This window comes from Tenrec ecaudatus, chromosome 9 (genome assembly GCF_050624435.1).
Source record: "Tenrec ecaudatus isolate mTenEca1 chromosome 9, mTenEca1.hap1, whole genome shotgun sequence".
NCBI classification, from domain to species: Eukaryota; Metazoa; Chordata; class Mammalia; order Afrosoricida; family Tenrecidae; genus Tenrec; species Tenrec ecaudatus.
The window spans coordinates 136,220,812-136,241,218 of NC_134538.1; the positions used below are offsets into that span (position 1 = coordinate 136,220,812).

Consider the following 20,407-nt stretch of genomic DNA (forward strand, 5'->3'; position numbering starts at 1 on the left):
GCCGGAGCCGCGGGAGGAGAGCACGCGCAGAAAGTTCTCCACCTAGAAAGTTTCACCTTGTCCAGCCGGGGGCGGGGGCCGGAGGAAACGCCCCCCTGCCATCGCGCGGGGCCAGGCGTGGCGCGCGGGCGGCAGGAAGGGTGGGGGCCGCTGTCCCCCGCGGGTGGCGCGGCGCTCGGGTGGCCCCCGGGGCGGCCGAGGGAGACGCACACGTGCTGGGCCCGCCGGGACGTGCCCGGCCGCGCGCGCCCATGCCGGGCTGAGTCACGGGCCGGGCGGCGCGCGGCGGCCGAGGGGCGGAGGGAGCGGGCGGGTGGGGCGCGTGGCTCGGCCGGGCCGCAGGTGACCCGGAGGTCCTGGACGTCCGCGGCGCCTGGGGCGCTTTGTGACCAGATGCGGAGCCCAGCGGAGGGCGCGGGCCAGATGCGGGGCGACAGCTGACTTGCAGGGGAGGAGGCGCGGAGCGCGCGGGTGGTCCCGGCGCCGCTGATTTCGCCGCCGCTGCCAGGGCTGGAGCACCGCGAGGTAAGACTCGAACCCCCTCTTGGGTCCCACACCCGGAGCCCTGACCCCCGCGCGTCTGCTTTCTTTGTTCCCCTAAGAGAGCTGGCTGCGCTTGCCGAGCGCAGGACGAGAAGGTGGGCGCCCATGTCCGATCGGCGGCCCCTGGAGGGATGCGGCTGGGGGGCGAGGTGGACACTGGAATTGCTTCCGACGACCACCTGTATCACTGGGGGTGGGGGGGGTGCTGGGGCAGAGAGTGGTGCTCTGTTGTGAACGGGCAGGTTTCAAGGCTGCTGTCTTTAGTCAGCTACAAGCGGAATCCGGTCACCCTGCTGCTCCGGCGATGCCTCCAGCCAAATTTGTTCCAAGCGCTTTCCTTGTTCCTCCTAACCCTGTCCGGGCTGTACCGTGCGGGGGTCCTTCCCAGGGGCAGGTGTTTCTGTGAAGGTCCCCGCGTCTTCGTTTCTAGCCAACGAGCAGACAGCGTTTGCGATCCATCATTTCCAATCGTACCTTATCTCTTTGCTGGGACTCCGGGGAGGCCATCTATCTTAATAGGTGAAATAGACTGGTAGCCCAAGGTCAGGCCCTCCTGGCCAGTGCTGGTCCTGATCCAGTAATTAAAGCACACGTGAAACTAATCTCTATACCAGGCTTGCAGAATGTGCCCGAAAGTGTTTTCCCGCTTCATGGCTTGGTTTTATTTATTTATTTATTTATTTTAAGCCTTGGTTGGCAGCTGGGGAGGGATCCCTAGGTTGACGCATGAATAGAATAGTTCGTGGCCCGGTGGGTTTTACCTTATCACAGCTTTATGTTCAAAGGACTCCCTGGCAGAATGAAGTAGTCAGCTCGCTTAGACAAAACAGTCAGGATGCTTTAATTGCCAAGTTATGATGGTCAGTGAATAGAAGAGATTGCAAAAATATAAATAAATAACTAAAAACCTGACATGGGAAAGGCTATTGACGACCTGCCCTGTCTCCGGTTGTTTCCCTCACCCATACCCAGGCATCTCGCCATGCCAATGGATTCAGGAAAACATTATTTTCCATTACAGCTAAGCTGTGAGAGCTAATGGTTTGTTGGTTTTTTTCCGTATGAAGAGGATCTGGAAATGATGTGCACCGTGTTTCTCTGTGCTGCTGGACATAAATTGTGCTTTTATGTTAGCCCAGTAAGTGGTAGTTGGGTTATTTACAGGTCTGTAGTGTTCCTTTGGAGCTCGTAGCTTGTTGCATTTTATTTTGAACGCGGAAATGTCCATGACAGCACAGGAGACTACCTTCCGCATGTTGCAAGTCTGTGATGTGCTCACTAGTCATCCTTTTTGCAGGGTAGGTAAGACGGGCATCGTTCACCGGATGGTTCTGTAATCCCTGAAACTGTGTCTCATAGTCAAGCACACGGGTGGTTTTTGAAATCTGTTCAATTTCAGACTTAAGACTGTGTGTGTGTCTAATGATTAACTTTAATGTGTTTTGTTTTCAATGTGTTGGCATCTGTGGCTTACAAAGGAGAGGATTTGCTGCTCCCCTCCCCCTCCCCCAAGATGGCTCTATCCCGAGGTGTTCTCAGGAGATGTGCACAGCATGCCTTCAAAATTAGTGGATAGGCTTCATCTGAATGAGAAAATTGCCCCAACTCAGGCACAGCCACATATTATGAAAACTCACAACTAATATTTTCACTACATGATATCCCTCCAATAAGAGGAAAACTGCCCATTTCTAAGCCAGAGAGATACTCATAGGGATATATAAGCACATACCACATTTGAATTTCAAATTTAAAAAAAAAAGGTTCTAATAAGGTTTAGCCAGTGTTTCCCAAAATGGGAGTTACTGCCCTCAAGGGGGGGGGGGCACTGGAACAACCAGGGGGCAGTGCAAAAGCGGGTACCTATACCCTTTTCCCTAGATTATGGGATATAGTACTAAAGTTTTTCATTGCCAGGGGGCCCTGAGTAATTTGTATTTTTTTAAGGAGGAAGTTTGCCAAATAAGTTTGGCGGACAAATACATTTCAAAAGTCAATTTCCCTAGTTATTAGTAAAAAAAAATCATGGTTGAAAAATCATGCTAATCTATTTTGTTGTTGTTATTGCAAATTTGCTGTGAAACTTCCAATCAACTTTTGCTACTATGTTACCAGCTCCGAACACAGTGACTAATAACAGCTCAGAAGAGTTAACACCCTACAGGACATGCACTCTCTCTTCCTGGCTGCACCAGAGCCTGCATGGCTCCTTCCCATTCAGAACATCCCTCCCACCCTCTCTGCCCCTTCACCATCCTCCATTTCCCTTTACTACTTGGTTCGAGTTTCTTCCAAGTCCTTCCATTCCTCTTTGGGGTTTCTTCCTCGTTATAGGGAGGCTACAGGAGTCTTCTCCCCATTCCCCTTAAGATTTTCCTGGTTGGCTGTGCTTGCTCATGGGAGACCCTATTTCCTAAACATCGCCCTTGAAGGGCAGAAAACACAGGGCGAAATGCCAGTGCCAGGGAGCTCACCTTCCCTCCCTGTCTGTTGGATGTTGAAATTGATGATGTGGACACTGCGCTCGCAGGGCAGAGTTTCTTTGTGGGCTTTTCTCAGTGCAAACTCTACTGTCACCTCTCCACAGTAAACAATAGGGACACTGACTAGTGTCCATTTGGGACCTCTGCGAGGACAGGTTAACAGGCACTGAGTGGCAGCCGCCAGCCAGACCCACGGTGGCCTCCCTCAAAGGAGTTGTGACCTGTGTGGGGGGGAAGCATCCTATTGCACTGGGCACTAGGGAGATGAAGGCGAGAGAGAGAGAGAGAGAGAGAGAGAGAGAGAGAGAGAGAGAGAGAGAGAGAGAGAAATCTCTGCCCGCTGAGCATTTACAATCCACCGAGAACACACAAATAAAATGGGAAACGTGCATCATCATTAAGGGGACAACACACACACACGAAAGATAATGTTGGAAAGCATGCCCAAACCAAACTCACTGCCACCAAGTCGATGCTGACTCATAGCGACCCTTTGGTGCAGGGTAGAACTGCCCTGTGGGTTTCCAAGACTGTAACTCTTTACTGGAATAGGAGTCTCATCTTTACCCTGCAGAGTGACTGGTGGTTTCAAACCAGTACCCTTGCAGTCATCAGGCCGATGGGTAACCACGACACCACCAGGGCAGCTGGTACTAAATAACACAGATCTTTGTAAACGTCCAAAGGCTGGAACATATAGACCCCTTCCAGGTTCCAAACTGCTCCTGAGAATGGCATCTTTCTAATGCTTCACCAACATAGCCAGCGCTGATACTAGTGTGTTAACGCACCGGTGTTCCAGGCAAGGGGGCCGTGCTCTCGGCAGCACTTCATCAGCGCCCCTCAGCCTTCGAGGAGGGTGGACCACCAGTAGCAGGTTCCACTGAGACACAGGTTGAGAGTCTCAGGTTAGTGATCAACGACTAACTTCTCTAAACTCCCTGGAGTTTTCTCGCCCCTTCTCTCCAGTGAGTTCTCCCCTTTCTCTTTCTCTTTCTGTCATAAAACCCAGAATGGGCTCCCACCCTCTGTGTAGAGCGTTCTAATCCTACTATCAGATTAGAAGCTGCGAGTAATTTTGTAATCTCTCCTTCTATCACAAAGCCCCTGCTCAGATATCTCTTCAGCTGTGTTAAAGAGTATAGTATATTTCCCCCTGGGATTTGTTTCAATAAAAACATACAGTAAAATCTGACTACTTTGCTTTTCAAGGGACAAAATGAAGGAAGTGTTTTTATAAGCTGTAAAATGTAATTGGGAGACAAAGCACACCTGTGGCATTTGTCACGGGAGGTGTGAGCTCCATGAAATGAAAAGGCCACCCGCTATGTAATCGCAAACCCAGGTGCATGGTTTTCTTCTGTGATTGTGTGCATTTGTACAAGTGTGTCTATGCAGGTTAGCGCTGTTGTTTTAGAATTCTGGAATAAATTGTTACGTGTTGCGCTGCTGATCCTTGCACGGTCTGCAGTTGAAACCCACAAGCCACTGCGAAGGAGAAAGATGAGGCTTTCTGCTGCCGTAAAAACTTACGGTCTAAGAAACCCACAGTGGCAGTTCCACTCTGCCATATAGGGGTCACTGTGAGTCAGATTTGGCTTGGTGGCAGAGAGTTTTTAAGCCCCATACAAATTACATACAGGCCAATGAGCCATATAAGTTACACGTGATCCCATCATGTTTCAAAATGTGTTTCTCCTAATCTAGAACAATGAGTAGCAATGATGAGATGTGGCCAGAGAATCACAGGGCTTGAATGAAAGCCAGGTTCCTGTCCTCTAAGAGTTGGATTGAGGGTTTAGTTATTCCTGCAGAAGAATTCCTTGAGCAGGTACCAGGCCCAGCTCTATACTGTGGCAAGGCCTCGGGAGAACAAAGCAGACCAAAGTCTTTGACCTCTTAATGTCCTGTTCTATTCAAAGAGGCGAGCAATACGGAAATATATAAACAGTGTTTTGTGTGTCAAGCCGCAAGGAGGAGTAAAATATTGAAGGGGAATAAGGACTGGGGAGTCGAAGAGGGGGAGGGGAGTTTTCAGGAATAGGATCTGAGAAGGCCTGACATGGAACATAAACTAGAGCCTGAAAGAGATTCGGGAGTGATCCCTGTGGAAGTCGTGAAGCAGACTTGAAGAGGTGGTTCGTGCGGTGCATGGGCTGCCCAGCTGTGCACAGAGGTCCTGGCTTTCTACAGGTGGGACTTGGACCGTGCTGGCCACAGCTCCCTGCCGTCTCAAGGAAGAGGTAGGAGTAGCCCAGAGCCTGTGGTTTACGGAGTTATGGAGAGAGAGACGTGCTGTGCTGTTTGCCTGCACTTGCCTCGTCTCCTCTTGCCCCCATCTGCAATTAGGAATAGTACTCCATTCCGACAACTTTCTTTCTCCCGAGCATGCAAACTGTAAGCCTGGCCAGATGGGATTCGTTGACAGAGACCCATTCCACTGACCCCGTCGCTGATCCTTTCCATCCATGTGAAGGGAGAGAGTGGAGGAGTCACCACCTGGCCCGAGCAGCCTCTGGCTGCTGGAAGCATTTCTTTCTGTTCTTTTTCCTCCCTTTGATCTCTCTCACCTCCTTCTTTCCTCTCCAGAGTTCTTGTTGCACTGCATGTTATTTTCTTACTCTTTTCTCCCTTCTTCCTGTTCCTTTAAATACACACACACACACACACACACACACACACACACACACACACACACACACACACACACACACACACACACACACACACCAGACAAGTAACCAGCATGAGGAAAGAAACCAATGCACTAGAGCAGACCGTCTGCAGAATAAAAGTGCCGCCCAAGAGGGGCGTCCGCGGGAGTGACTGTGTGACGATGGTCTAAGGCCACATGGTGCTGTCTCCCGAGGTTTCACAAGAAGCCAGAAAGCGCCCAGTGTGAGCTGATAGCAAAGGCTGAAGTGGAAGGAAAATGCTTTGGAAATGATGATAGCAACATATGTGCAAATGTGCTGGATACAATCGATGTATGGAATGTTGTAAGAGCTCCTAATGAGATGATTTTTAAAAGAAAAGGAAGAAAATGTAGTGTAGGTGTCTTAGAACCTTGTGCAGGCCAGAGACACCAAAAGCCTGGGGCCGCCTTTGGTGGCTGATAACAAAGGCGTCTCCACAGCGCCGCAGGTAGACACGTGTCCGGGTGCCACTTGAACTGGGGAGGGCACCGCTGAGCAGTTTCTATCTCCAGCTGGGAGAGATCATTCGGCCATTTAAAACTAATACCTAGACATTTGAGAGCCTCTCTGGGTCAAGACAGCCTCTGATCTTCTCTGCTGAGTGTAGAAGCGAAAACAAATGACTTTGAGCACACTGTAGACCAGTTTTCTTCACTGAAACATATCATGAAAGCACTGTCATGTTCGTGTAGTGCCATCCCGTGTTAAGTAACAGATAAGCAAGCTTGAGCTGTGTTGTTTAGCTGATTTTAGTGAAGTCGTCCCAAAGACGGGTGTCAGATGTTGCGAGAGCAATGTTAGCGCTCAGCCCAGGCAGTCTTCCACAGATTGCTGGCAGTGCCAATGGAAGGCGAGCTGGTGGAGCAGTGGCGAAGGGCTGGGCTGCTAACCAATCATCAACTTGACAGCAGCGAGGCTAAGGGGTGCTTAGTTTCGCACCACGGACTTTGGGGGGAAAGATGTGGCTGTCTGCTCCCTTTAGGCGTCACAGCTTTGGAAACCTCATGAGGCAGTTCTACACGATCCCGTAGGGTCAGAATCGACTCGAGTTTCATGGGTCTTTTAGCTCCATTTGAAATCTTGTTCCTGCCACATGCTCCCGTTTTACCTTCAAGCACTGTCTACAAAGACTGATATGACCTCTTCTATTGCTATTTCCTATAATTTTGATAACCTCCTCACCACGGCCTGGAAAACTGGCGTAACTAGTTTAAATAGACATGCATACAATGGCAAGACTTCACCTCACATACTGTTGACATGTTATTAGGAGAGACAGTTCCCTGGAAAAGGGCATCCTGCTGGGTAGAGGTTCAATGAGACAGAGAAAGAGACGTGATGGCATGGACGGACACAGTGGCTGCAACAGTAGGCTCAAATGTAACCATGTGAGGATGGTGCAGGACTGGATGGTTCCTGTGTTTGGTGCAGTTGTTCAGAATCACTATTAATTGGTACTGACTCAGTGGCACTTAACAACAGTGTGTGTGTGTCCATATATGTATGTTTCATTACTGTTGGCACACACTTGTTTTTCTAAACCCATCAGCCCACATTTTGCATCTCAAGTTCTGTGTCTGCCTAAACGAAAGGATGGCCCAGTTAGCTCAGTCTTACACAGAAGCAGTCACTTTCTGAAACCTGAATCCATCATAACGTTATGCCTAGATTTTATTTCCAAAGATCCCTCATGCAGGTTAAACTCTCTTGGAATATTGGCTCTGTTTTCTTTTAATCTGCCTGAACTTCACCCGTGTTGTTGTTACCCCTCCCACTGAAATCCAAACCAGGCCCTCCCTTGCCAGTTTCTAGTGCCCTTTCAAAGCCCTCCGATCAGTGTTACAATCTATTTTTTCCAAAGACATAAAAGCTCACAGGTTGTGCACTAACTTGTTTCCTTTAATCCTAAAAACTCTGTGAAATGCCCATGCTAGCAGCCTTCCGGAAGGCCATTGTGTTGGAAAGGAAGATTATGTACTGGATTTCTTCCTCTGATTTTAAATGCAAATATAATGACATATCGTGAAACAGTGCACCGATTAAGACCAATGGCCTTTTCCTGTTTTGAAATGATCCTGCAGTTGGAAATTTCAGGCAGCACCAGGGTCGGACCGGCCAAGCTGTAAGCTGTGTGCAACAATGATAGCTCGGAGCAATTAAAAGAAACCAAAACCCTTAGTTGTTCCGCAAGACTCTAGAAGGCTTCTCATTTTTAATATTTTAATGAATATGACCAGGCAGAGCTTTCAAAAGTGGAGAGCTTTGAGATAAAGTAGACTTTGCAAGTTCTAGAAAGAGGAAACCCAGAAACCCTCAAACCCCAAACTCGCTGCCAACAAGTGCGTTCCAGCTCACAGAGAAAGAGAAAAGGTGGCAGATGTTTGCAGCAGAAGGTAAGTGGCTTCCTTTGGAGCCAATCATCAGGTGGGAATGGCCAGCCCGGCCAAGCCGTGGGTCTCTGAGACAATGCAAGCCATCTTTAAAATGAGTTTTGGCTTTCTTTGGTATCAGAGCTTATTTGGACCAGCACTTTAGCTCTTAAATTTTAAACCTATAGGGTATTTTAAGAGCAACGTAATCCATGTGTTTTTCATTCACAAACCTTAAATCATTACCCATAAACTGTATGTCTCTCTTCGTGCTTCATGTTAAGAAATCTTCGAAACCGTGTATGTGCGGCACTTTGGGGTTCAGAAAAATGTAGGAAGTTGGTTTTGGCTAAGGGTGAATAAACAGCCTCATCAAAGACCAGAGTTAGTTCTAAAATCCAACAACCATGACAGAGTGGGCGTTTGAATGAGTCTTAATGCAATTTTCTGATGCTTTATGAAAAATATGTATACTTATAAAGACCTTCACTACCAGTGTCATCCAGATGTAATCCTTATTAATCTCAGAGACTGTGTGTGGCACAAACTCCTCTTTCTAATGCAATATAAAGTCCGAATAGTTATCCTTTTGTCCAGACACGTAGTAGGTATTCGGTAAATATTTGTTAGATGCTAAATGGATGCTTTTTTTTCTCCTTCTGTCCAGTACCTTCCAGCTACTGTCAATCATTCTACTCGCCAATATCCATCTGTCATGTCTTGGCAGGAGATCTATTCTGAGTCAGTGACCTGGTTTGACAAATTTTTAAAATAAGCCATCTAACTAAATATATGACATTTATTGAAATTCATTCTGTACCATGAAGCAACTTCCTTGCAAAGAGTGCTGAAAATAGTAAGGAATTTTGAAGCTAATTTGATTAAATATTCAGTTGTTACCATATGCTTTCAGAAAATTGATTTCCCCCTCCTTGTAGGCTTCCTGTCATCCTTCCTCCCACCTTGACATGCTTAGGGATTGAAAGCTCAGCACAGAGAAGGCCAGGCTGTGGCTGACTGGGATCTACAGCAGTGTGGACCAGCAGCGAGTTCAAACAGGTTTACAAAAGGTAATGGTATAATCATAAGCCGCCGTGATATGGGAGGCGGGAGAGACACGTTAGTAAGTGCACTCAACAATAGTAGTGGTGTTGGATTTTGCTCTAAATTACACGGGTGACACATCTTTGAACTCTATTGTGTAGAGAGAAACCTTGATACTGTAGTTAGATTTCCTGTTTGTGAGTGTGGATTGCTTGGTAACTTCCCCCAGGAGCTTGGTACAAGTTAAGTGCAGTTGGATGCACGGTGGTTGGAGTACCCACATCTTCTGTTAGGGAAAGAAGTAATTTCTAGAAGTGAAAGGAGGCTTGAGCTCTCACTGGGGACCACTTTGTGGATTTCTACATGCTCATCACATGTTTTCCTGGAGACGACTTTGTGCCATCCGAAGTGTGCTCAGCATGGTGTGCAGGGTGACAGAATTTAGTGATTTCTCTTCTCTTAAGGGAGAACAGATAAAATTGCATTGACACGGTCTCTGCAGTGAACCTGAAGGTTTGCTGAACACACACATCATCGTTAACGGTTGTATGGCTACTTAGTAATAGGTTGCATTGTGTAAAGAATAATGTGTTTGCATTTATTTTAAGGACTGGCCTGTAATGGTCATATATCGATGTATTTTGAACACATTAAGATTTTAAAATTTTTTCAAAGACTCCAGTAAGAAGGTCTCATCGTTGAAAAATGAACACCCAACGGCCTCTGTATTTGTACATTTAGGAAACTGTAGTTCCATTTGAGAAATTATTTTGTGATGCCCCTCCTGCAAATTTTTAAGTCCCACAGCAAGCGTTCCATTGGGAGTCAAGCTGCCTGCCGTCGGAAGAGGAAAGAGGCTGATCCAAACGGAAGGGGAGGTAAAAAGAGCCTTAAGGGAAAAGATAGGGCATGTGGCAATCACCACGTAAGCTGCTTCCCATATTGGTTCCTTGTGGTTTATGATTTGAAAGACGATAAACTATCTGTCCAGTCCTGAGTCTCTGCATCCGCATACTCTATTTCCAGTTAGAGTCGGAAGAATGTGCAGCAAAAGCAAAGTAAGCTTTTAATCTAGCATGGTCATGTCCTATGCATTCTATTAACTACTCTGCTCTCTACATGAAATAGGGTATGTTCAGAGAATCTTAGTCCTTAATGAAAAACAAACAAAAATCATTTACTCTATTTTAATGACTACGATTTTCTAGCATTTCACCTCATTATGAAGCATGAATTACTGTAAAAACTATTTCCCTCGTTGTTTTTCCATTCAGGGATTATCGGTTGTAGATATGTATTTGCTCTTCTTGAGAATAGTGTCTTGAGGCCATGTCTTTGGGCCTTGGCTCTATGGAGTTTGTTCTGCAGTGTTGAGAAATGTCATTTGTCATGTTCTAGACTGCCATAAAGAGTTACAGTCTCAGAATCCCGCAGGGGCCATTCTGCCCTTTGCTGTAAGCTCACTGAGTCTGAGCCGACTTGATGGCAGTGAGAGACACGAGTCTAAAGAGTTGAGTTAGCCCAGACAGAAGCCTGCCTTCACTTTTTACCTTTTTGCTTCTCAAAAGTGAGCAGCAGGAACCTTGATGGTGTACTGGGTTACACATTGGGCTTCTAACTGCAAGGCCAGAAGTTCAAAACCACCAGTCGCCTTGTGGAAGCTAGACAAGGCTTTCTACTACACTGATGAGCTACAGTGTTGGAAAACAAGAGGCAGCTATCCTGCCCAATCTGACTGCTCTGAGGTAGAATCAACCCAGTTCCTGTGAGTAACCGCCACCTGCCTCACCTTGAGGCAGAATCCCCCCAGCTCCTGCTACACTGTCCACAGTAAGTGAGTGGTCCGACCACTACCTGGTTGTGACGAAGACAGCAGATAAATAGACATTGATGAACCTTTGGAACAAAATTCAAGACCTACTGAATCATAGAAGCGTTTTTCACTTTTAACAAAGTCCTTTTTGCTAAGGTCAAAATTAAGATACTTGCGCATTTCATTTCAGTCTCACTAACATGTAACTTGGACCATTCATTGACATCGTCTAAGTCCGGTGATTTTAAACATTCCTCTGCTCTTCAAAGAGCTTATAATAAAAAAATTAAGTATCTTGTTCTTTAAATCACCACAAAAGTGCAGATAAAACCCTAGACAATTTCGTTAATGGCAATGAAAGGCGATAACATTTGAATCTATGTCCTATGTTGATTAATTACTTTCTAAATGTTATGAAAGATTTTAAATGAAATAACTAGACTGGTGGTATTCAGGATGAAGGTCCCCTCACAATTCCTAAATGGGTTTTAATTTTCAGAGTTAGATGATGATTGTATTTGATTCATTTCTTTGACATCTCTAGACTCTTAATTTTACTGAAAAGAGAGCAGAGGATCTATTTCCCTATAGTTTGGTTTTCCTTACAGATTTCAATAAAACTGGTTTTGAAATAATATATAACCAAACACTGGCCTTTCTTCTTTTTTGCATATTTCTTCTTAATAACCCCCCACGAATCTTCAGAATTATATAAACATTACAAGAAGTTGACTACATGGAGTTCTGACTGTATAGCCATTTAAATCTCCAGGCAGCCTGGCTGGTTGTGTAGACAGGCCATGGGCATGGGTGTTAGGCATTAGGATGACTTAACTGAAGAGGATTTTTCGTCTTTGCTTATTTTCCATGTGGACTGCTATATAGCACCTGACTTTCTAAGGGCAAATCTGTTTACTAACCTCTAGTCCCATGCCCCGCCCCTCCTGCTACACCAGTTCTGACTCTCTCCTTTCTCACGGGGCCTGGAATCTCTTTGGGCCATAAGGCCATGTTGAAGAGCTTTCCTGATGTTCTACACTAGACAGATGCCCACCTGGTTTCCATGAGTCCCGTTATGATTCGTTTGCTTTTTGCCTCAAGATAGGAAACTATCTTTGGGTGGTCTTGATCCCATTTGGGGGATCTTGCTCCCCACCGCCTGCCCTCACAACCAACTCCTCCCATGTCTAAATTCTCCCTCAAGAATAAAATACATGTCCGGCACCCTGATAGGACAGCCAGTACATAGATTGCCTTAAGTAGCCAGCCTTGGTTTCTGTCATGTTCTTTTAAAATGTTTAAAGAATTCTTAAAATCAGTGTCTAAACTTAACTTCTCTACCGCTGTTGAGTATTTCTGTTGTTCAGCTCCAGCAGTCTGTCCTGTACTCCCAGGAAAGTGTCTGCACTCATGACTGGTAGCCCCTAGAGCAGAACTTCTCCACCTTCCTGACACTGCGACCCTTTCCTACAGGTCCTGGTGTGGTGGTGACCCCCCCAACCATAGCATCAATTCCTTGCTACTTCATCACTGTCATTTTGCTACTGTTATGAATTGGGCAACCCCTGTGAAAGGGTCGGTTGACCCCCCCAAAGGGGTCGCGACCCACAGGTTGAGAACCGCTGCTCTAAAGCCAAATCCAACGAACGGTTTTGGGTTTCCAGCTCTCTGCAATGTTACCCTTAGTTTATTACGATCTACACAGTCAAGTGCCTTTGTGTAGTCAATAAAACACAAGCAAACATGTTTCTGGTATTTTCTGCTTTCAGCCAAGATCCTTCTGATGTGAGCAATGATAGCTCTCATGCCAAGTCCTTTTCTGAATCCAGCTTGAATTTCTGGCAGCTCCCTGTAATGTACTGAAATTGTTTTTTAATTGCCTTCAGCATAATTTCACTTGCATGTGATAGTAATGATATTATTCAATAATTCCTATGTGCTGTTGGGCCATCCTTTTTGTGAAATGGGCCCAGATATGGATCTCTTCCAGTCATGTGATCAGGTAGCTGTTTTGCAGATTTCTTGGCAGGGACTGGTGAATGCTTCCAGCCAGCCTTGCATCAGCTTGTTGAAACATTTCAGTTGGTGTTCAATAAATTTCTGGACCCTTGTTTTTCACTAAGGCTTTCAGTGCAACTGAAATTTCTTCCTTCAATAGCCATCAGTTCTTAATCACATACTCCCTTCTGGAATGTTCGAACATTGACTACTTTTTGGTACACGACTTGCCTATAGAACCCTTCAATATTGGAACTTGAGATTGGTTTTGTTTTTTCAGCAGTGCTTTCAGCTGGGGAATGCTGAGCATGTTATTCCCTGTGGGTTTTCTAACTCCAGGGCTTTGCACATTTAATTATAACACTTAATTTTGTCTTCTCAACTTGCCCTTTGAAATATCTATTCAGCTTTTATTTTACCTGCTCTTCCATTCACTTTGGCTACTCTAGCTTAGAGCAAATGTCGGAGTCTCTTCTAACATCCATTTTGGTTTGTTTGTTTGTTTGTTTTCTTCATTTCACAGCCTGCCTGATCTTCCGTCATTAGTATTCAGTGCGTCAAATCTGTTACTCAGATAGTCTCTGAGTTTAGAGGGTGCACACACTCGAGGCCACACTTCAGTACACTCTCAGAGGCCCAGAGAGACTGTCTACACTGTCACTATGAGTCAGCCTCGTCTCAGTGGCAGTGAGTTTGAAGTGGCTGGTGTGTAGATTTGAATAGTTTTATTGACTGGTCTTCCTGATAGAAATATAGGCGTTATTCTCACTTACAGCATTAGACTTCAGGATAGATTTTGAAATATTTTTGACCATGAATGCAACACCAGCCGTGTTCGATTTGTCATCCCTGGGATTGTAGACCGACGATCGTTCAATTCAAAAGGGCCAATACCGAGTTCATCCAGGTTACTAACGCCTACAGTATCATCCGTTGTGTGGCCCCTTTTAGGTTTTGGTGACTTCCAGTCCTCCGTGATTCACACCTTTTGTATTACTAATGCATGCTTGCAGCTCTTTCCTCCGTTTGGAGCCAGACCCCACCAGCAAGAGGAGGCCCTGAAAGCTTCGCTTCACCTGCACTGTTCAGATCAACCTTACTCTGAGCAAGCAGCAATTGCCCTGTCAGATGCTGAGTGCCTTTCGACACGAAGGCGTTGTATCCGACAATTTCCCACTAAGTTTTCACTGCCGCTGTTGTTCTCAGCAGTAAGATCGCCACGTCATTCTTCCTGATCTGTTGTCGTGTGGAAGCTCCACTGGACCCTGTCTGGGATGGGTGACCCTTTGTGATGGGCTCTAACTGGTGGCATAATTTCTAGCGATATCTGAGCCACCGCAGTACAACCAAGTGGCAGAGACTGGCGGTCATAACAATGGCTCACCGCCATCAAATCCATTTTGACTTCTCGCCTTCTTATAGGACAGGGTAGAACTGGCCTGTAGCTTCTGGGACAGTCACTGTTTATGGGAGTAGAAAACCTCCTCTGTCTCCCACAGAGCAACAGGGGGTTTCAAACTGCTGACCTTGTGGTTAGCAGCCCCATGCATCTCCGCCACATCAGTGTTATTAACTGACTTGGTTTTTCAACAAAACCATTTGTGCCTTTTTCCCTTACATTGTACCTGACACCAAACATGGACTGTTTTTTAGGCATTCTCCACTTCTCACGTCCCCTCTGATCAAAATCTATGAGTCATTGTCAAATGAATTGTATCTACATATTTCCAACTTGTCCTTCCTTTTTCACTCCTACGGCTAGAATGTTTGTTACCTTCCGTCTTGGCATTTGTTGATTTCATAACTGTTCTTTTGCCACTATCAACTCCTACTATCCTATCCCCTGACCCTACTGTGTGTAGACATTGTTTGTGCACCAAATCTTCTGCCAGAAAGCTTCCACAAGAACAGGAATGTTTGTTTTGTTTGCTGACGCATCCCAAGCACCTGGTGCATAATAGTCTTACCAATAAGGACTTGGTGAATTTAGTCTTAAATGGCTGTTGAATACTGGAAACTGATGTTTGAGAGATGGATTTCTGGCCTCCAGAGACAAACTAGATGGTAGTGAAGCTTCAAGCATCTTAAGCTTGTTCTTGATCCCCTTCTGTTGCCTGGACAGATGCACTGGTCTTGTTTGTATCTTCTTCCCCCTCCATCTATAAGTTCAGTTTCCTAACAGGCCAGATCAGGTCTTCTCGGCTGTGGCCCCGGCCTCACCTTCTAGCTTCATTATGCCCCCATGAGAGTTACAACTTCCTGAACAAACCTACAGATTTGTCCCAAGAGGCCTGTGCCCATCCCTCTTTAACCAAACGATCTGTTCCCTGCCTCAGCTGTTCTTCTTGAGAAACTCCAGTCTATCCTGCCAGGCCAACCTCCAGCAAGACCTCTTTGAAACGCCAAGCTACCTTTCTGTCAGCCTGGGTTAGCGCTTCTGCTTTCTGTGCACCTCCACGATGTGTGACATCGGGACCTCCGAATCTGGTGGGGCAGGAAGCAGAGCATCACCTGCATGGTCAAAAGCATGTTGTTGTTCTGTCTCTTTGTTTGATTCTGTTGTTGTCCTTATTGTTTTATTCTCTTGCCCTCTCTATGCCTCCCCCCCCCCCACTGGACTTTTTTCTGTTTTCTTTCTCTCTCTCTCTTTCACACACACACACACACACACACACACACACACACACATATCCCCAGTACGCAGACACACAAAGTGCCCTGAATTATTTTTCCTTGCATGCATCGATCACTCATGTAAACCCAATCCTGAGCACAGTTGTTTTTAAGTTGTCCTAACCTTTTGGTTTATTGATTTTTCAAGGATCCAGCGTGTTTACTGGGTTTTAGAAATTGAATTCTGTAGTACCCTATTTTTGCCAGCATTGTTTTGCTTGACATTAATGCATTTAAATATGTTTAAGATTTCTATAGAAAGTTGTATTTGCTTCTTTTTCTCTGGTAACATATTGATCTCAAGGTAGTGACATTTTTATGTTTTAGACTGTTGTCCCAACACTGCTAGAATTTCATGAGTTATATCTTTGATCTTTTTCTTCGTTAGACTTGTCTTATGTTCATCCAGGAATCCATTTCTATAGAAAATGCTTGCAAGTTTGGCTATTCCTTCCATTCCCAATACAAGGGGGCTTCAACATGTTTGTGGAAAACAGAGTGCAAAGGTCGTGGAATGTTTCTACCGACTTTTGGGTGCCTCCCCTATTTACATGACCCCTAAAGGTTCTTTTCTACCCTGCCTGAAGAAGAAAATATGCCATACACTGAGAACATTCACTTTGAAGAAAGAACCTAGTTCATTTCAGTGTCAAAGAGTCTACTTTGCTGACCTTGAGTTCAAAGACGAGTTCTCAGGTTGTGAGCAAACTGGGAGTCAGGTTTACCCTAGAACTTTGTGAAAATAAGTCTACTGGGAAGTGCCCCTCTCTTTGATCACTCCTTGTGGTGAGTCCAAAGCCAGGCCTTTGGGAACCTCCTGCTTCCCTCCCCTTTGCCTCTCCTTCCCGGGATGCCAATCTGCTCTCCTGTGGGGCCCACCCCCACGATAAGAACCGGCGCCCTCTTCACCTGTGTGCCCTGGCAGCAGTCTGATTTCTGTAATTCCGCAGAAGCTGTGACTCACGCTTGTCACAGTGGCTACGACCAAATTCAGAGAGGGGAGCAGCTGTCCCGACCACCCCTCCACCCCCCACTTTTGGCATAATACCATGCCCAATGCCAAGGGGGTTTTCAAACACTGATGGGGGGAAGCGTGTGATTCACTAGTGAGTAATATACTAGCTTCCTCTCCCTCTTAGCTCCTTTCTGTGGTTACATTCTGACCGTTCAGCCAGCTTTATCCTGGACCGACCCAGGGCCTGGAGGCAACTGGAGAACGTTGCTCTGGCCAGGTGCCATTGAGTCCATGCCGATCCGTGGCCACCCGTGGGTGACCGAGTTGAACTGGTCCACAAGGTCCCAGGCTGTGACTTTCCAGAGGCACACCTCCAGCTCTGTGGTCCAGGATGCCCTGCACAGCTCCCTGCCTCCCATCCCTTGGCTACTAGTTGAGGACCCCGAACGATTGACACCACCCTTGACTCCCTAGAAAAGGGGGCCAGGCTTGTTTAAGCTTCACTTACATACTCTGAAGATGTCTTTCTCCAGTTTGATTTATGGATGTATGCTACTCAGTGTTCGTGGATTAATTAAACCAAATCTAGTCCCACTTCGCCACGATCTGAGTGATAAAATCACATCTTTCCATTAGGCTGAAAAAATAGTAAATGCATTTATAGACCAGCTGGCATTTTAGTACTTTGCTCACACTGAGGGCGTGCGCCCTTCACCATTTCGAGGGACGGAGCGTTCTTGTGTGACCTACAACTTATTAGCAGGACAAAAGCCTGTCCATCAATCAGAAGTCTGTCCATTCACTGTGTTTTCTGAACAGGGATTTTTATGATATGTACAGTAATAAAACAAATGTCCATTTATTCTTCTTGCCCTGAACTGGGTTATTTCCAGCCATTCTTAAAAGAACAAAGATATTTGCCAACGGATTATGAATTTATGAGGCATGATCGAGAAAAAAATGACATTCTATTCTCTTTATCTCGGGTCTCACCATCTCAGAATGAGACAATGACCGCAATCATATGTATCCACTAGAAAATGAACAACTGGCTCTTTCTGATGATGCCGAGATTCAGTTGTTTGCAACTTTCAAAAATGATTAGTGAAAGCAGACGGATGCCGTATTGGATAAGAATCTGAGTAAAAGCGGCGCTGTCTTGCTACCAAAGAAACATTTGTGTAAGAATCAGGAAAACAGCATTCTGCCCAGCCCTCGAGACTTAGGAAATATTAATTGCAATGCATGCCAATTATTCTTACAATTAAGTTAACTAACTTTCCCCTACTGCCCTCCCTGTTTGCATTTTTAATATTGTAAAATAGAGTACACAAATCAATCTAGGAATGCATTTGTTTGTTTGTTTGTTTGTATCAGAAATGTCCTGTCAGTAACAGGCTGCTATTTACAAGACTTTTGTCCATAACCACATGGAGAACCTTTTATTTATTTTAATTAAGACTAACTCTGCTTCCTTTATCAGTGTTGCGTCCACATCTTTAAAACAACCTTGAAACCCGCAGGTGACGCTACTTCTCACTCTGAAAGCGTTGTAGCTCTGTTGGGTGTCTTGGACACACAGCAGTGAAGCCCCAAAGCTGTGTGCATTGTCGTAAAGTGGGCGAAAGAAACCTTTATTTGAGCACAACAGCCCACTCGGTTTTACCCCGATATTTGTTTTCCTATTAAAAAAAAAACAAACCAAGAAGCGTATACTTGTGAATTGGGCGAAGGCGTACAGAGAACATCAGTTTTCCATCCCGTAATTCATGCACATTGTGTTTCATGCCTTTGAATGCAACCCCACAACTTAGCCAACTTCCTCCCAGTGCTACCCCTTCCCGTGTCTCCTCCTTGCCTTCCTCTTTGGGTAAAGATTGCCCTTTTGGTCTCAAATGGGTAATGATTCTAAAGTATCCCTACCTCCCTGGTGTTGTTGTTCCTCTTACACCCATTCCTGTTGGTCCATGAGGTCAGAAGGGGCCTGAGGGGGGACCAGGGGCCATCGTCCTGGGGTTCCACTAGTCTCTATCCAACAGTACGCTTGGTCTCTTTATGTTGTTGCAATCTTCTCCCTCCATGGAAGGCCCCTGAGCATTGTCCCTGGTGGAGCAGTCGACATCTAGTTCTTGCGGTTCCAGGGTCCTGGAGGCTCTCGGAGGTTACTGTGAACATGCGCACTAGTGCATTGCACTAATTATCTCCATGTGCCTTCAATTTTGTCCACTCTTCATTCCACTGGGGTTGAACCACTTAAAAAAAACCCACAAAAAACAAAGAAATAAAAAAGCTAACAACAATAACAAAAATAGAGAAAGAAAAATCTCAATTGAAAAGAAGGCAAAAATATAAAAAATTAGCACCGCTTTAAAATGGGCCAGATGGGAGATCAAATGATAAGGTGTGGCATTTTAACTTAGCTGTACCTACCATAATTTACATCCAGTGCATCGTGTATGAGAGCAAGGCTGTTCACCACCATGAGAGACGGTGGAAGAGGAAAAGGGCAGGAACGAAGAACACTTTACCACGTCTGACTTGGTGGTGAACGTCTGCATCTGCAGGCTCTCCAGAGCCATTCACTTCACTGGCAGCTTTGCCTCGGTTTTGTTGTGCACACTGTAGTATTCCTTATCATACATATCCCGGGCAAGCCCCAAAACAGCAACCTTGACGGTGAATTTTTCATCCAGCCTACAGGAAAGGACAAAATGTACTACTGATGACTGAAGTAGAGGAGTTTACAGCAATTCTAACTCTCTGTGGGTGTTAACATGACTTCAGGATTTGAGATCCCAGAACTTCTGAAAGGAGTGCTCCATTGACCTCCATGGGCTAGCAATAAGTAACAATGGAATTCCCCGACCAAAGGGTTGGCGTTGACATTACAAATACAACAGGCCTCGCGGCACGAACCAGGAATGACATGGGGCTAGAAAGCCCTTCTTGGTTCAGTGCAGATCTGGAGAAACTGAAAGACTGGGTCCCCTTCTAGTCTTCCCTTGGCTGGCCAATTGGCTACTCAAAGCAATCCCCGTAAAAAACCAAACAACCAAAAACCAAAGTCACTGCCATTGAGTCAATTCCAACCATTAGCAGTGTGTGAGGATTCCAATCTTTCTGCACCATTGACAGTATTTGTTTTCTGTTTGCTTAACTTTGTTGTGCAAGGATGAGACGACATCTAATGTTGCTTTGATTTGCAGTTTTCTAGTGACTAATGGTTTCAAGCATTTCTTGATTTGTTTATTGGCTGCCTGCATGTTTTCTTTGTTGACGTGACTGTTCATTTCTCTGCCCATTTTTAATTGGATGATTTGCCTTTTTGTTGTTGACGTGATATTTTCTACAAATTTGAGAGATCAGTCTCCTCTCCAATATGTTGTTGCCATTCACCGCTCCCCCCTCCCCGCAGTCTGTCGGTTCTCTTTTTAGTCTTTTGGTAAAATATATTGACGTACTGTCTTAGGATTTCGGGAGGGTGTCCCGGTTACTGTTTGCCCTCTGTTGTTTGTGTGCTCTGTTCTGTTCGATCGTGTATCTGTGCCATGAACTGGGGCCCTTTAGTTTGTCCCTGATTTTTCATCGATGATCTTTATAGTTTTAGGTTTTACAGTTAGATCATTGGTCCACCTTGAGTTTGGTTTTGTAGATGGTGGGATATATGGGTCCTGTTTCCTTTCTCTGCAAATGAATATTCCATTTTTCTAGCACCACTTGTTAGACGATCTCTCTCCCCAGTTACTGAGCTTCAGGCCTTAATCCACCATCAGTGGTCCACAGGGGAATGGATTTACTTTTGAATTCTCGGGTGCGTGCTAGTTTAGCCACTA

At 45.7% G+C, this 20,407-nt stretch overlaps 1 protein-coding gene across 1 annotated transcript in view; it reads left to right on the plus strand.

The window, feature by feature from the left end:
* The first annotated feature begins 305 nt into the window (after positions 1 to 305).
* The window catches only part of MET (MET proto-oncogene, receptor tyrosine kinase), a 140,228-nt gene continuing 120,126 nt past the window's right edge, over positions 306 to 20,407 (plus strand). Inside the window, exon 1 of the mRNA XM_075558589.1 lies at positions 306 to 525. The gene's annotated coding sequence lies outside the window, so the exon portion shown is untranslated. The remainder of the gene's footprint in view (positions 526 to 20,407) is intronic.